General features: G+C 40.1%; 1 pseudogene; it reads right to left on the reverse strand.

Moving 5' to 3' along the window:
* Window positions 1–12146: 12146 nt before the first annotated feature.
* Window positions 12147–12962, reverse strand: LOC117092306 (annotated as a pseudogene).
* Window positions 12963–17166: the final 4204 nt, after the last annotated feature.

The raw sequence follows: 17166 nt of genomic DNA on the forward strand, positions 1-17166 counted from the left end.
CTTTTTAATGATCGCCATTCTAACTGGTGTGAGATGGTATCTCATTGTGGTTTTGATTTGCATTTCTCTGATGGCGAGTGATGATGAGCATTTTTTCATGTGTCTGTTGGCTGTATGAATGTCTTCTTTTGAGAAATGTCTGTTCATATCCTTTGCCCACTTTTTGATGGGGTTGTTTGTTTTTTCTTGTAAATTTGTTTGAGTTCTTTGTAGATTCTGGATATTAGCCCTTTGTCAGATGAGTAGATTGCAAAAATTTTCTCCCATTCTGTAGGTTGCCTGTTCACTCTGATGGTAGTTTCTTTTGCTGTGCAGAAGCTCTTTAGTTTAATTAGATCCCGTTTGTCAATTTTGGCTTTTGCTGCCGTTGCTTTTGGTGTTTTAGACATGAAGTCCTTGCCCATGCCTAAGTCCTGAATGGTACTACCTAGGTTTTCTTCTAGGGTTTTTATGGTATTAGGTCTAACATTTAAGTTTCTAATCCATCTTGAATTAGTTTTCATATAAGGAGTAAGGAAAGGATCCAGTTTCAGCTTTCTACTTATTGCTAGCCAATTTTCCCAGCACCATTTATTAAATAGGGAATTCTTTCCCCATTTCTTGTTTCTCTCAGGTTTGTCAAAGATCAGATGGCTGTAGATGTGTGGTATTATTTCTGAGGACTCTGTTCTGTTCCATTGGTATCTATCTCTATTTTGGTAGCAGTACCATGCTGTTTTGGTCACTGTAGCCTTGTAGTATAGTTTGAAGTCAGGTAGCGTGACGTCTCCAGCTTTGTTCTTTTGACTTAAGATTGTCTTGGCAATGCGGGCTCTTTTTTGGTTCCCTATGAACTTTAAAGCAGTTTTTTCCAATTCTGTGAAGAAAGTCATTGGTAGCTTGATGGGGATGGCATTGAATCTATAAATAACCTTGGGCAGTGTGGCCATTTTCACGATATTGATTCTTCCTATCCATGAGCATGGTATGTTCTTCCATTTGTTTGTGTCCTTTTTATTTCACTGAGCAGTGGTTTGTAGTTCTCCTTGAAGAGGTCCTTCACATCCCTTGTAAGTTGGATTCCTAGGTATTTTATTCTCTTTGAAGCAATTGTGAATTGGAGTTCACTCATGATTTGGCTGTTTGTCTGTTATTGGTGTATAAGAATACTTGTGATTTTTGCACATTGATTTTGTATCCTGAGACTTTGCTGAAGTTGTTTATCAGCCTAAGGAGGTTTTGGGCTGAGATAATGGGGTTTTCTAAATATACAATCATGTAATCTGTAAACAGGAACCATTTGACTTCTTGTTTTCCTATTTGAATATGCTTTATTTCTTTCCCCTGCCTGGTTGCCCTGGCCAGAACTTCCAACATTATGTTTAATAGGAGTGGTGCGAGAGGCCATCCCTGTCTTGTGCCAGTTTTCAAAGGGAATGCTTCCCATTTTTGCCCATTCAGTACGATATTGGCTGTGGGATTGTCATAAATAGCTCTTATTATTTTGAGATACGTTCCATCAATACCTAATTTAATGAGAGTTTTTAGCATGAAGGGCTGTTGAATTTTGTCAAAGGCCTTTTGTGCATCTATTGTGCTAATCATGTGGTTTTTGTCTTTGGTTCTGTTTATATGCTGGATTACGCTTATTGATTTGCATATGTTGAACCAGCCTTGCATCCCAGGGATGAAGCCCACTTGATCATGGTGGATAAGCTTTTTGATGTGCTGCTGAATCCGGTTTGCCAGTATTTTATTGAGGATTTTTGCATTGATGTTCATCAGGGATATTGGTCTAAAATTCTCTTTTTTTGTTGTGTCTCTGCCAGGCTTTGGTACTAGGATGATGCTGGCCTCATAAAATGAGTTAGGGGGGATTCCCTCTTTTTCTATTGATTGGAATAATTTCAGAAGGAATGGTACCAGCTCCTCCTTGTACTTCTGATAGAATTTGGCTGTTAATCCGTCTGGTCGTGGACTTTTTTTGGTTGGTAGGCTATTAATTATTGCCTCGATTTCAGAGCCTGTTATTGGTCTATTCAGAGATTCAACTTCTTCCTGGTTTAGTCTTGGGAGGGTGTATGTGTCCAGGAATTTATCCATTTCTTCTAGATTTTCTAGTTTATTTGGTTAGGGGTGTTTATGGTATTCTGTGATGGTAGTTTGTATTTCTGTGGGATCAGTGGTGATATCCCCTTTATCATTTTTTATTGTGTCTATTTGATTCTTCTCTCTTTTCTTCTGTATTAATCTTGCTAGTGGTCTAGCTATTTTGTTGATCTTTTCAAAAAACCTGCTCCTGGATTCCTTGATTTTTTGAAGGGTTTTTTGTGTCTCTATCTCCTTCAGTTCTGCTCTGTTATTAGTTATTTCTTGTCTTCTTCTAGCTTTTGAATGTGTTTGCTCTTGCTTCTCTAGTTCTTTTAATTGTGATGTTAGGGTGTCAGTTTTAGATCTTTCCTGCTTTCTCATCTGGGCATTTAGTGCTATAAATTTCCCTCTACACACTGCTTTAAATGTGTCCAGAGATTCTGGTATGTTGTATCTTTGTTTTCATTGGTTTCAAAGAACATCTTTATTTCTGCCTTCATTTCATTATGTACCCAGTCATCATTCAGAAGCAGGTTGTTTCATTTCCATGTAGTTGAGTGGTTTTGAGGGAGTGTCTTAATCTTGAGTTCTAGTTTGATTGCATGTGGTCTGAGAGACAGTTTGTTGTAATTTCTATTCTTTTATTCTATTCTTTTATTCGCTGAGGAATGCTTTACTTCCAACTATGTGGTCCATTTTGGAAGAAGTGCGACATGGTGCTGAGAAGAATGTATATTCTGTTGATTTGGCATGGAGAGTTCTGTAGATTTCTATTACATTTGCTTGGTGCAGAGATGAGTTCAATTCCTGGATATCCTTGTTAACTTTCTGTCTCATTGATCTGTCTAATGTTGACAGTGTGGTCTTAAAGTCTCCCATTATTTTTGTGTGGCAGTCTAAGTCTCTTTGTAGGTCTCTAAGGACTTGCTTTATGAATCTGGGTGCTCCTGTATTGGGTGCATGTATATTTAGGATAGTTAGCTCTTCTTGTTGAATTGATCCCTTTACCATTATGTAATGTCCTTCTTTGTCTCTTTTGATCTTTGATGGTTTAAAGTCTGTTTTATCAGAGACTAGGATTGCAACCCCTACCTTTTTTTGTTTTCCATTTTTTTTGGTAGATCTTCTTCCATCCCTTTGAGTCTATGTATGTCTCTGCATGTGAGATGGGGCTCCTGAATACAGCAGACTGATGGGTCTTGACTCTTTATCCAATTTGCCAGTGTGTGTCTTTTAATTGGAGCATTTAGCCCATTTACATTTAAGGTTAATATTGTTATATGTTAATTTGATCCTGTCATTATGATGTTAGCAGATTATTTTGCTCGTTCATTGATGCAGTTTCTTCCTAGCATCGATAGACTTTACAATTTGGCATGTTTTTTCAGTGGCTGGTACCAGTTTTTCCTTTCTGTGTTTAGTGCTTCCTTCAGGAGCTCTTGTAGGGCAGGCCTGGTGTTGACAAAATCTCTCAGCATTTGCCTGTCTGTAAAGGATTTTATTTCTCCTTCACTTATGAAGCTTAGTTTGGCTGGATATGAAATTCTGGGTTGAAAATTCTTTTCTTTAATAATGCTGAATATTGGCCCCCACTCTCTCCTGGCTTGCAGAGTTTCTGCAGAGACATCCACTATTAGTCTGATGGGCTTCCTCTGTAGGTAAGCCGACCCTTCTCTCTGGCTGCCTTTAACATTTTTTTCCTTCATTTCAACTTTGCTGAATCTGACAATTATGTGTCTTGGAGTTGCTCTTCTTGAGGAGTATCTTTGTGGTTTTTTTCTGGATTTCCTGAATTTGAATGTTGGCCTGCCTCGCTAGGTTGGGGAAGTTCTCCTGGATGATATCCTGCAGAGTGTTTTCCAGCTTGTTTCCATTCTCCCCGTCACTTTCAGGCACAACAATCAGACGTAGATTTGGTCTTTTCACATAGTCCCATATTTCTTGGGGGGTTTGTTCATTTCTTTTTACACTTTTTTCTCTAAACTTCTCTTCTTTCATTCATTTGCTCTTCAACCACTGATACCCTTTCTTCCAGTTGATTGAATCAGCTACTGAACCTTGTGCATTCATCACGTAGTTCTTGTGCCATGGTTTTCAGCTCCATCAGGTCATTTAAGGTCTTCTCTACACTGGTTATTTTAGTTAGTCATTTGTCTATTTTTTTTCAAGGTTTATAGCTTCTTTGCGGTGGGTTCGAACTTCCTCCTTTAGCTCGGAGAAGTTTGGTCATCTGAAGCCTTCTCTCAACTCATCAAAGTCATTCTCCATCCAGCTTTGTTCCATTGCTGGCGAGGAGCTGTGCTCCTTTGGAGGGGAGAGGTGCTCTGATTTTTAGAATTTTCAACTTTTTCTGCTCTGTTTTTTCCCCCATCTTTGTGGTTTTATCTACCTTTGGTCTTTGATATGGTGATGTATAGATCGGGTTTTGGTATGGATGTCATTTCTGTTTGTTAGTTTTTGTTCTAGCAGTCAGGACCCTCAACTGCAGGTCTGTTGGAGTTTGCTGGAGGTTCACTCCAGATCCTGTTTGCCTGGGTATCAGCAGTGGATGCTGCAGAATAGCGAATATTGCTGAACAGGAAATGTTGCTGCCTGATCATTCCTCTGGAAGTTTCATCTCAGAGGGATACTCGGCTGTGTGATGTGTCAGTCTGATCCTACTGGAGGGTGCCTCCCAGTTAGGCTACTCAGGGGTCATGGACCCACTTGAGGAGGCAGTCTGTCCATTCTCAGATCTGAAACTCCGTGCTGGGAGAACCACTACTCTCTTCAAGGCTGTCAGACGGGGACATTTAAGTCTGCAGAGGTTTCTGCTGCCTTTTGTTCGGCTATGCCCTGCCCCCAGAGATGGAGTCTATAGAGGCAGGCAGGCCCCTTGAGCTGCCCTGGGCTCCACCTAGTTCCAGCTTCCCTGCCACTGTGTTTACCTATTCAAGCCCCAGCAATGGAGGGTGCCCCTCCGCCAGGCTGGCTGCTGCCTTGCAGTTTGATCTCAGACTGCTGTGCTAGCAATGAGTGAGGCTCCCTGGGCCTGGGACTTTCTGAGCCAGGCGCTGGATATAATCTCCAGGTGTGCCCTTTGCTAAGATCATTGGAAAATGCAGTATTAGGGTGGGAGTGAATCGATTTTCCAGGTGCCCTCTGTCACAGCTTCCCTTGGCTAGGAAAGGGAATTCTCTGACCCCTTGCGCCTCCTGGGTGAGGTGATGCCTTGCCCTGCTTTGGCTCATGCTCGGTGTGCTGCACCCACTGTCCTGCACCCACTGTCCCACAGTCCCTAGTGAGATGAACCTGGTACCTCAGTCGGAAATGCAGAAATCACCTGTTTTTTGCTTGGCTCATTCTGGGAGCTGTAACCTGGAGCTGTTCCTATTCGGCCATCTTGGAATCGCCCACCTGAGTTCTGAATTTTTGATGAAGAAAGTATTTGTTTACTGCCTCTAGCATTTTATTTTAAAAGAGACTGGTCAAAATTTGATTTTAAAACAAAGTATTAAGAACGCTTCCATTTGTGCTTATTTTACATCTATCAGGTGACAGTAAAATCACTGATTTAAAGACCTCTGAGTTTTCACAAAAAAAGAAAAAATAAATAGACACCTCCCTTATTATTTTGTACATTCCACTGAAATATAAGTTTCTTGTGGACAGGCATTTTCATCTGTTTTGTTTGCTCCTGTATCCCAGTGCCTGACACCTAGTGCCACATAGGAGGTACTCAAGAACTTGTTAACTGAGTTAATTAAAATAGTTCCTCTATTGCAGAATTACCTTTGTCCTGCATCTTTAGGTAACTGTGGGGGCCACCCATGTAAGTTTATCTTTTGTGTCAAAAATGCCATTTTAATGCATTTATGAACATCTTCAAATTACATCATAGGTTTTGTTACTTTTTTTGACTAGAGTATTTCAGGCATATTTTGCCTGCTGACTCCAGGGTGTCATTATGAATACTACTGTAATTTCTAGGTGGGCCAGTGAAGCTCGTAGGACTGCCCTTGTGTTAATTACTATGAACTGTTGTTTTGATGACTTAGAATAGATTAGGATGAATGTTTTTCTATTTCTGCTGGAATCTTCTCTTTTTCTACTCATGATCATCTAGGTAATGGTCTAAGACTGGCACTATTTCTCTTATCAAGTAACGCAAATTGACTTTTTGGCCAATAGTTGTCATTTAACAACTTTTGTTTTTCGTTTCAGAGAATGTGTTCTGAAATGTTGAGATTTCTTCATACCTGACCTCCAGGGAAGTAGGCATATTATAAAATGAGTTACACTGTGTAACTGAGGGCATGTGCTGATGACAAAATTATTATCTTCAAGAAGAATTTTTTTTTAGTGTTCTGCATTTGCCCACACTGTTAGAAATGGAATGTTAGAGAACATTTATTATTTTGTTGCTATCAAAGTAAAATTTGCAGAAACTTGAATTTATTGTAATTACTATATTGACTCTGAAATGCATGCCTATGTTTTAAGGGAGGTTTTTGCCTTCCACATCGTTGTCCTTCTACTTTTTCTTTTACTAAGGAGGACTTAATCTGTAAACATTAGAAAATGTTTTATACAGAGACAGGTCTCACTGACTACAATTAGAATTATAAGAATCTCTTCTTTTATATTAGTTGATAAAATATTTTTTCCTGTTTTTAGATAACAGTCCTCCAACATTTATATTCCTATTATCAATTCACTTCTTAAGATAAGCACAATGAAGTAGTGTCTCCGGGTGTTAGGATTATGTATTTTTAACATTCACATTGATTATCTGTATTTTCTACTTAAAAAAAGCCTATATTATTTAATCAATATGTTATCAATAGATAACAAAAGTATAGAATACTGTTTCTGCTCCTTTTGCCATGAGACTTTGCTCTAATTTCATGGTGGTTCTAAGGTAGTAAGATGCAAAAAAGAGTAGAGATGTGACAAGAAAAGTGAGCAAAAAGTAATAATGAACCCACGTAGGAAATTACATGTCTGTATAAGTATTAAAGATAAAGCTTGGGCAGGGTGTGGTGGCTCAGGCCTGTAATCCCAGCACTTTGGGAGGCCAAGGCCAGTGGATCACTCGAGGTCAGGAGTTCGAGACCAGACTGACGCCAACATGGTGAAACCCTGTGTTGAATAAAAATACAAAAATTAGCCAGGATCGGTGGACCACGCCTGTAATCCCAGCCACTCGGGAGGCTGAGGCAGGAGAATCACTTGAACCCGGGAGGTGGATTTGCAGTAAGCCGAGATCTCCTCATTGCATTCCAGCCTGGGCGACAAGAGGGAAACTATGTCTCAAAAATAAATAAATAAATAAATAAATAAAAAGAAAGAAAAAGGCTAAGGATGTGACACAGAAATGCACACACTTTCTTTTCAACTACGAAAAGCACGAGAAAAATTTTTAGACTTCCAGAGATGAGCTTTCTAAGTTTTATTTTCCAAACTCCATTCTTATTAACCTTTAAAACAACACTGGTGGCACATTTCGGAAGTGAAGTTTTAAAATATTCCTTTCAAAAATAAATAAATAAATAAATAAATAAAAAGAAAGAAAAAGGCTAAGGATGTGACACAGAAATGCACACACTTTCTTTTCAACTACGAAAAGCACGAGAAAAATTTTTAGACTTCCAGAGATGAGCTTTCTAAGTTTTATTTTCCAAACTCCATTCTTATTAACCTTTAAAACAACACTGGTGGCACATTTCGGAAGTGAAGTTTTAAAATATTCCTTTCAAAAATAAATAAATAAAATAAAATATTCCTTTCACTGTTTGAAAGCAAAATATAACCCTTAGTTTTTCAATTTGTAATTTTTAGTTGAAGAAACAACTTGATAATGGGGACTAAGGGAAATAAAGTTTCTCTGAGGGAGGTCCTGCTGAGTGCCGACCTGAGTGAGCGGGCGACACTGGGCTTCCCCGCGGGAGGGCGCCATCGTCCCATCCAGCGAGAGCTGGGCGGGCCAGGTGGCGCGACCTGCTGCGGGTTGCAGGGACTGCTCCCTGGCTGGCTGCACCATTATTGTTCAATAAAGACCTGGTTCAGAGATACAGGTGGCCCTATCAGTAGTTCTGAATAGCCCCAAGCTAGTTGCTGATCCTAACAGGCCCAATTAGCTGCTACCCACCCAGCAAAGCGGCCCGGGACCCATCCCGCCTCCCGCGCCACCTTCCGAAACTCTCCCTGCCTGAATACCTTGGCTATGAGCTTTGTAGTCTCTCTTCAGCGGATCAAAGGTGTATGGGAAAGAATGACGACTGGATCCGCCACCACAGGCCCTTACACAGCCGCACACATCACAGCCAGACCCAAAGCACTTGTGGTGATGAGCGAGAGCCCGAGGTGGAATTCCAGTGCCGGTCGCAGAACAATGCCGTGATTCAAAGAACTATCTCAAAATATATTCGCTTCAGTGAAGTGCCTGAGGAGAAACACTCGTCACAGCTCACTCTGCCGATGACACTGAATGTGCTCACCTTAGGTCCTCCCACCGCCAGGCTGCCTGGCCTCGGGAACATGCTGACACACACAAGAATACACACGGGCGCTGGCTTTCTTTCTCCTCACAACTGAGTATGTTCTTGTTCTAGAAGTCCCCCAGGATCATGTTGGACAATGTGGGAAACAGACGGGCAGAAACAGAAAGGGAAGAAAGAGAACCCGATGTCCCCATGCAACGATTAGACTTTGGTGATGGAATTTTCTCATATTATAGAAGGTGCCTTGTCAACATCATGGGTAGTGACAACATAATACTCTATACTGTTCTCATTCATTTCCTATTCTCTAATACCTGTGATCATTTACATAGTTTTAAATTTTTTGTCATTATGAGCATTACTATACATAAAAATTTCCCCATATTTTTGGGTAATTTACGTTTTCTTCCTTTTTTTTTTTTTTTTTTTGAGACGGAGTTTTGCTCTTGCTGCCTAAGCTGTATGTAGTGCAGTGGCGCGATCTAGGCTCACCTCCACCTCCCAGGTTCAAGCGATTCTTCTGCCTCAGCCTCCCGAGTAGCTGGGATTACAGGCATGCGCCACCACGCCCTGCTAACTGTGTAGTTTTAGTAGAGACGGGGTTTCTCCATGTTGGTCAGACTGGTCTCAAACTCCTGACCTCAGATGATCTGCCAGCCTCGGTCTCCCAAAGGGCTGGGTTTACAGGCATGAGCCATTTTTGGGTAATTTTCTTAGAATTTATTTTGAAAGCAAAATTAAGTCAAATTTCAGGTTAATCGAAACTAGGCAAAAAGATGCTAGGTCAAGGGATATTGATGCATGTTGATAATTGTTTTCCAACAGAATTGAAACATCTTTTTTTTCTGCCCAGCAATCATTGACACTAGTTTATCAGATATTCACCAGCAATGTATTATCCTTTTTTTGGAATATTTATATAATTTTATGTTAGACTATTATTGTAATTAAAATTTTCCCATGTGCTTGTTAATAGTATGTGGAATTTTTTCATGTGCTTCATCAACTTGCCAAGTCCATAACAATTTTTCTAATTGATTGCATGATTGCTTTATATAGCACAAATATTTCCTGTTGTTTCATTTGATTTTGATTTTTTGTACATACATCTATTGTTTCATTTTTAGGTAGTTAAATATATCAGTTTTTGTGTTTATTCTCTTGCCTTATTTATTAACCTTGGTTATTTGTTATTTTTATGTATTTTACTTTTCAAATGTATTTGGAATCCAGCTTCTGAAGATACAAATTATTTTCTTTATACCAAAGCAATGAAGATTTCATGGGTTTTTTTAGTAAAATGATTTATTTCCTTTTGGATATATACCTACGAATAGGATTGCTATATCAGATGGTAGTCCTGTATCAAGTTCTTTGAGACATCTCCAAACTGTTTTCCACAGTGGCTGAATCACTTTGCATTCCCACCAACAGTGTGTAAGTGTTCCCTTTTCTCCCCAGCCTCACCAGCATCTATTGTTTCTTGGCTTTTGCATAGTAGGCAGTCTGATTGGTGTGAGATGGTATTTCATTGTGGTTTTGATTTGCATTTCTTTGATCAGTGATGTTGAGCATTTTTTCATGTGTTTTTTGGCCGCTTGTATGTCTTCTTTTGAAAAGTGCCTGCTTCTGTCTTTTGTCTACTTTTTAATGGGCTTATTCATTTTTTTGCTTGTCGAATGAAGTTCCTTATAGATTCTGGATATTAGACCTCTGTTGGACGCATAGTGTGTGAATATTTTCTCCCATTCTGTATGTTGTCTGTTTGCTCTGTTGATAGTTTCTTTTGCTGTGCAGATGCTCTTCAGTTTAACCAGGTCCCATTTGTCAATATACATTTTCATTGCAATTGCTTTTGAGGACTTACTCTTAAATTCTTTCCCAAGGCCAATGTCCAGAATGATGTTTCCTAGGTTTTCTTCTAGGATTCTTATAGTTTGACATCTTACATTTAAACCTTAAATTCATCTTGAGTTAATTTTTGCATATGGTGAACAGCAGGGGTCTAGTTTCATTCTTCTGCATATGGCTAGCCAGCCATCTCAGCAACATTTATTGAATAAGTTGTCCTTTCCCCATTGCTTGTTTTTGTTGACTTTGTCAAGGACCAGATGGCTGTAGGTGTGCAGCTTCATTTCTTGGTTCTCTGTTTCACTGGGCTATTTTGTTTTGTTTTGTTTTTACCAGCACCATGCTCTTTTGATATAGTTTGTAGCCAGGTAATATGATACTGATACCTCCAGCTTTGTTCTTTTTGCTTAGGATTGCTTTGGCTATTTGGGCTTTTTTTTTGGTTCCATATGAATTTTACATTATCAACTTAGGTTACATCAGTTGTGGACTGGATAAAGAATACGTGGTACATACACACCATGGAATACCATACACAGCCAAAAGAAATAATGAAGTCATGTCCTTTGTAGCAATATGGATGCAACTAGAGGCCATCATCCTAAGCCAATTAACACAGACCCAGAAAAACAAATACTGCATGTTCTCACAAGGTCAGGAGATCAAGACCATCCTGACTAACATGGTGAAACCTGGTCTCTACTAAAAATACAGAAAATTAGCCAGGCGTGGTGGTGGGTGCCTGTAGTCCCAGCTACTCTGGAGGCTGAGGCAGGAGAAGGGCATGAATCTGGGAGGCAGAGCTTGCAGTGAGCCGAGATCAAGCCACTGCACTCCAGCCTGGGCGACAGAGTGAGATTCTGTCTCAAAACAAAACAAAACAAACAAAAAACCCAAAAAACCCAGGAAACAAAAGATGTGAAAAACAGGCAGTGATGCCATTATATTGAATTCCAGAAAAAGCACAGTATAATTTTTCTACCAGGGGTCCAGACAGACCAGTAAACTTGCAATGGATGAGTGGCCCCAGCTTACATGGTCTATTGTATTTTGTCAACGGCTGAGAGAAGTATTAGTAGCCCAGTAGGTTTGGGTAAAGGTATCAGAATCCTTAGTGCTAGTCTCATAGCCTAAAATGGAGCAGGTACTCCAGATATACTTCCTGAACTGACCTGGATGATGAGGCTTTAAAATCAACAGAGCTGGACAGTATAAAGTTAATGGAAAAACTCAACTTTTCATTTTAGTTTGGTATGTTAGTGAATGTCTACTCATCTAGTATTTCAAGTGTGGATCACATAAACACCACGTAGAATGTAGTATACAGAATTAAGTAAGAAACACACTGGCTATTAATGTCAGAGTCTTTGGCTATCAAGTCATAAATATAACCAATTGTGTAATATAACCGATATGATGAGAAAAGCACCCCTCACAATTGACAATTTTAGTTCATATGATTTAAAAAAATTAAATCTGAAACTGCATTTAGTGCTACATTCTATCATATCATACATCAGATTCCATGCTGTGGAGCCACACTGGGTTCCAGGACATACAGTATATAGCATGTTTATAGCATGTTTTAAAGTGAAAGTGAAAGGGAAAATATGAAACAGAACATTTTTACATACACATCTAATGGTGTTGTCCATTTAATTGGATTTATATGATTTGCTGTGCCACTTTGACTAGCTGGCAGAACACCCCAAATTCTCTTTTCCCCATAAAGATCTACTTCCATACAGTGTAGAAGAGGATGGTGGTAAAAAACCTTAGATTCTTAAGGTTTCAACAATTGTGTCCCAAATGCCACTGTATGAACACCTGTGTGCCGTCCCATGGCTCCTAACAACCACACTCCTGAGCTTTCGGGGCCTGTGTGCACTGCAGTGATCTCAGCTGTCTCAATACAGCATCTCTGTACTGAACACCTGAGCCCATTCTTTCTGGGTCCAGCTCACCTGATTCAATTTTGTTAAGTATTTTTTCTTGCACACTGTACAAAAGCCTCTTCTACATTCTCCCCTGTTAGTGCACTTGTTTCCAAAAACATCAGCTCATTTTCTTGAGCAAATCTGGAGGCTTCTAAGAAGGTAACTTCACGATCTACATCCAGGTCCTTCTTGTTTCCGCAAAGGATGATCACAGTGTTCTGACTCGCTAGCATTCCGGCATCTGTTAACCAATTAGTAAGTGCATTGTAGGTTTCTTGGCTGCTGATATTATAGATGAGGAGAGCCCCGGTTGCCCCTAGGTAATAACTTCTCTTCACAGACTTGAATCGTTCTTGCCTTGCTGTATTCCGTATTTGTAACTTTACATATTTACCACAAACATTTATTACCTTTGAACCAAATTCCACTCCTATTGTATGATTTGAGTCATTTTGATTTTTTTCAATAAACTGATGAAATAAGCAAGATTTGCCAGTTCTGCATTTTCAATAACCAAGAACTTAAAAAAAAAGTAGGTTTTGGATATGGCCGTCTGAGACATCTTGGGAGCGGCGCCACCTCTCGCGGGGTCACCGGCTACACTCGCCCGCGGTCAGCCGGCGCCTCTCCATGGGGAAGGACCTGGTGCGGGGCACCGGAGGAGGGAGGGGCCCGACAGGTCCCCACTGCAACCGCCAGCCTCCCAGGGGCTGCTGTGGAGCAGTACTCCAGGTCTGCGCAGGGCCCTCCACCCTCGGTCCAGCAGCGACCGCAAGAAGGATATGTCCTCTTCTAATAGCTGTCTGTTTAGTCTTATACTACCTCATTTTAATAATTGTTTCGTATATTTAAATACCTAATTAGCATTACTCCTTAACTCTTAAAATTTTATAAATATTTTCATTTTAATTAAAGATACATTTTAGAATCACTTTGTCCTATTAAAATAAAATTCTAATTTGGATTTTGGCAAATTACTATTAAATAAATCGATTTTAGGTAGGTTGTTCACAAACATGATGAAAAATTTTCTCTATGTCCATATCTCCTTTGCAATGTGACTGCTGTTTCCACTATTAAGGGTGGGGGCTATTTCTTCAGTTTTTGAATCTTGGTGGACTTGTGACTTGCTTTGACAAATACAATTTGGTGGAAGTGACCCTGTGCCTGCTCCAAGCCTAGACTCCTGGAAGAAGCTTTGAGTGCTTCTCACTTCCCTTTGGAACCTGTCCAGCTGCAATGTGATCAAGCCCAAATTAGCCTCCTGGAAGATGAGAGACCCCAGGGAACAGAAGGGCACTGCCCCAGCTAAGATTATCCTGGACCAACCTGCTCCAGCTGCACTGCAAACTGGCTTCAGATACCTGAGTCAGCCCCAAGAGACAAGATAAGCCACCCACTGAGTCCAGCACAAATTACTTACAGAATGAATGCTAAGAAAAATAAATGGTGGTTGTTTAAAGTTTCTGAGATTTGCAGTAGTTTGTTTTTCTGCCAAAGATACCTGATACACATTAAATATTTTATATTTTTATTATGCACTGAATTCCATCTACCCAGAATTCACATGTTGTAGCCCTATCTCCCACAGGGACTATGTTTGGAGACATGGACTTTCAAGAAGTAAAGTCAGAAGAGTGGGATACAAACCCAATATGACTGCTGTCCTTATAAAAACAGAGAGAAACCAGGGATGTGGATGCACAGAGTAAAGGCCATATGAAGACACAGTGAGACAGTGCCATCTGCAAGACAAAGAAAGAGGCCTCAGGAGAAACCAACCCTGCTGACACCTTGATCTTGAACTTCCAGCCTCCAGAACTCCATAGGTGTCAATATGCTCCTGAATATCCCTTGGTAGCTTTTCTTCAAAAGGGCTTCTCTAAAGCTCTATAAAAAGAAAGTAATAACTCTGTGAGTGGAATGAACACGTCACAAAGCAGCTCCTTCGAAAGCATCTCTCCAGTTTCTATCTGAAGATATTTCCTTTTTCACCGTAGCCGTCTGTATACTCCCGAAGCTTCCAGTTTTTGTCTGAGGCTATTTCAGTTTTCACCATAGGTGTCAATATGCTCCCGAGTATCCCTTGGTACCTTTTTCTCCAAAAGGGTTTCCCCCATTCTGTATGAGAAGAGAGGTATAACACTGTGAGTGGGATGCATATGTCACAAAGCAGTTCCTCGGAAAGCTTCTCTCCAGTTTCTATCTGAACATATTTCCTTATTCACCGTAAGCCTCAAAGCACGCCCAAATATCCCTTCGCACGCTAAACATAAACAGTGTTAGAAAACTGCTCAGTGAAAAGAGAAGCTTACCTGAGCGAGAGGAATTCACACGACACAGAGCAGTTTCACAGAAAGCTTCCTTCTGGTTCATATCAGAGGATATTTCTTTCTCCATATTCTAAATAGTGTCCCCAAACGTCCTTCCTCAGAATCTACAGAAAGGGCGATTTCAACTGCTCAACCCAAAGAATGGTTTAACTCTATGAGATGAAAACACACATCACAAAGCAGTTGCTCAGAAAGCTTCTCTCTAGTTTTCATCAGATGACGTTTCCTTGCTCACCACAGGCCTCCAGGCACCACTTAATATCCCTTCACAGATTCCTCAAAGACAGAGTTTCCCAACTGGGCAATGTAGAGTAAGCTTTAACTCTGTGAAATAAATGCATATATCAGAGAGCAGTTTCTTGGAGTGCTTCTTTCTGGGTTTTATTTGAGGATATTTCCCTTATTGCTATAGTCTTCAATGCGATCCGAAATATCACTTTTTCAGTTTCACAGGAACAGTGTTCAAACACTGCCTTATGAGAAAAGAGGTATAATTCCCTGAGTGGAATGCATACACCACAAAGCAGTTTCTCAGAAAGCTTCTTTCCAGTTTTTATCACAGATATTTCCTTTTTCACCATAGGTCTGAATGTGCTCCCGAATGTCCCTTCGTGGATCCATCCACGATGGATTTCCAAACTGGGTAATATAAAGAAAGTTTTATCTATGTGAGATGAATAAACATATTTATCACAAAGCAGTTTCACAGAAAGCTTCTTTCCAATTTTTTGTCTGAGGATATATCCTTTTTCACCATAGCTGCCCATATACTCCCGAATATCCCTTGGTACCTTTTTCTCCAAAAGGGTTTCCCCGATGCTGTATGAGAAGAGAGGTATAACACTGTGAGTAGAATGCACACGTCACAAAGCAGTTCCTCGGAAAGCTCCTCTCCAGTTTCTGTCTGAACATATTTCCTTTTTCACCGTAAGCCTCAAAGCACGCCCAAATATCCCTTCGCATGCTTGACATAAACAGCTTTAGAAAACTGCTCAATGAAAAGAGAAGCTTAACTGTGCGAGTGGAATTCACATGACACACAGCAATTTCACAGAAAGCTTCTTTCTGGTTTTTATCGGAGGGTATTTCTTTTTCAGCATATTCTAAAGAGCCTTCCCAAATGTCCTTTCTCAGATTCCACAGAAACAGTGATTTCAAACTGCTCAATCCAAAGAATGATTTAACTCTATGTGATGAATACACACATCAGAAAGCAGTTGCTCAGAATGCTCCTGTCCAGTTTTCAATAGAAGACATTTCCTTGCTCACCACAGGCCTCCGGGCGTCACTTACTATCCCTTCGGAGATTCTTCAAAGACAGAGTTTCCAAACGGGGCAACGTAGAGTAAGATTTAACTCTGTGAAATGAATGCACATATCAGACAGCAGTTTCTTGGAACGCTTTTTCTGGAATTTATTTGAGGATATTTCTCATTTCGCCATAGTCCTCAAAGTGCTCTGAAATATCACTTTTTGGGTTTTACAGGAACTATGTTCAAACACTGCCTTATGAGAAAAGAGGTGTATCTCCATGAGTGGAATGCACACATCACAAAGCAGTTTCTCAGAAACTTCTCTCCAGTTTTTATCTGAAGATATTTGCATTTTCTCCGTAGTCCTGAATGTGCTCCAAAATGTCCCTTGGCGGATCCGTCCATGACAGAGTTTCCAAGCTGCGTAATGTAAAGAAAGCTTTATCTATGTGAGATGAATAAACGTAGTGAAAAGCAGATTCACAGAAAGCTTCTTTCCAGTTTTTATCTGAAGATACTTCCTTTTTCACCATAGTCCTGAATGTGCTCCCTAATGTCCCTTTGCGGATCTGTCCATGACAGAGATTCCAAGCTGTGTAATATAAACAAAGCTTTATCTATGTGTAGTGAATACACATAGCACAGAGCAGTTTCACAGAAAGCTTCCTTCCAGTTTTTGTCTGAGACTATTTCAGTTTTCACCATAGGCGTCAATATGCTCCCAGATATACCTTGGTACCTTTTTCTCCAAAGGGGTTTCCCCAATGCTGTATGAGAAGAGAGGTATAACACTGTGAATGGAATGCACACATCACAAAGCAGTTCCTCGGAAAGCTTTTCTCCAGTTTCTATCTGAACATATTTCCTTTTTCACGGTAAGCCTCAAAGCGCTCCCGAATATCCCTTTGCACACTAAACATAAACAGTGTTAGAAAGCTGCTCAATGAAAAGAGAAGCTTAACTGAGCAAGAGGAATTCACACGACAAATAGCAGTTTCACAGAACGCTTCCTTCTGGTTTTTATCTGGGATATTTCTTTTTTTTTTTTTTTTTTTTTTTTTTTTTTGAATTTTAGCCTTGCATTTTTTTTTTTTTTTTTTATTATACTTTAAGTTCTAGGGTACATGTGCATGACTTTTATATCATGTATAACTCCCCAATGCAATCCCTCCCTCCTCCCCCCTCCCCATGATAGCCCCAGTGTGTGATGTTCCCCTTCCCGAGTCCAAGTGATCTCATT

This window comes from Trachypithecus francoisi, unplaced genomic scaffold (assembly GCF_009764315.1).
Source record: "Trachypithecus francoisi isolate TF-2019V2 unplaced genomic scaffold, Tfra_2.0 Contig01440, whole genome shotgun sequence".
Lineage (NCBI taxonomy): Eukaryota > Metazoa > Chordata > Mammalia > Primates > Cercopithecidae > Trachypithecus > Trachypithecus francoisi.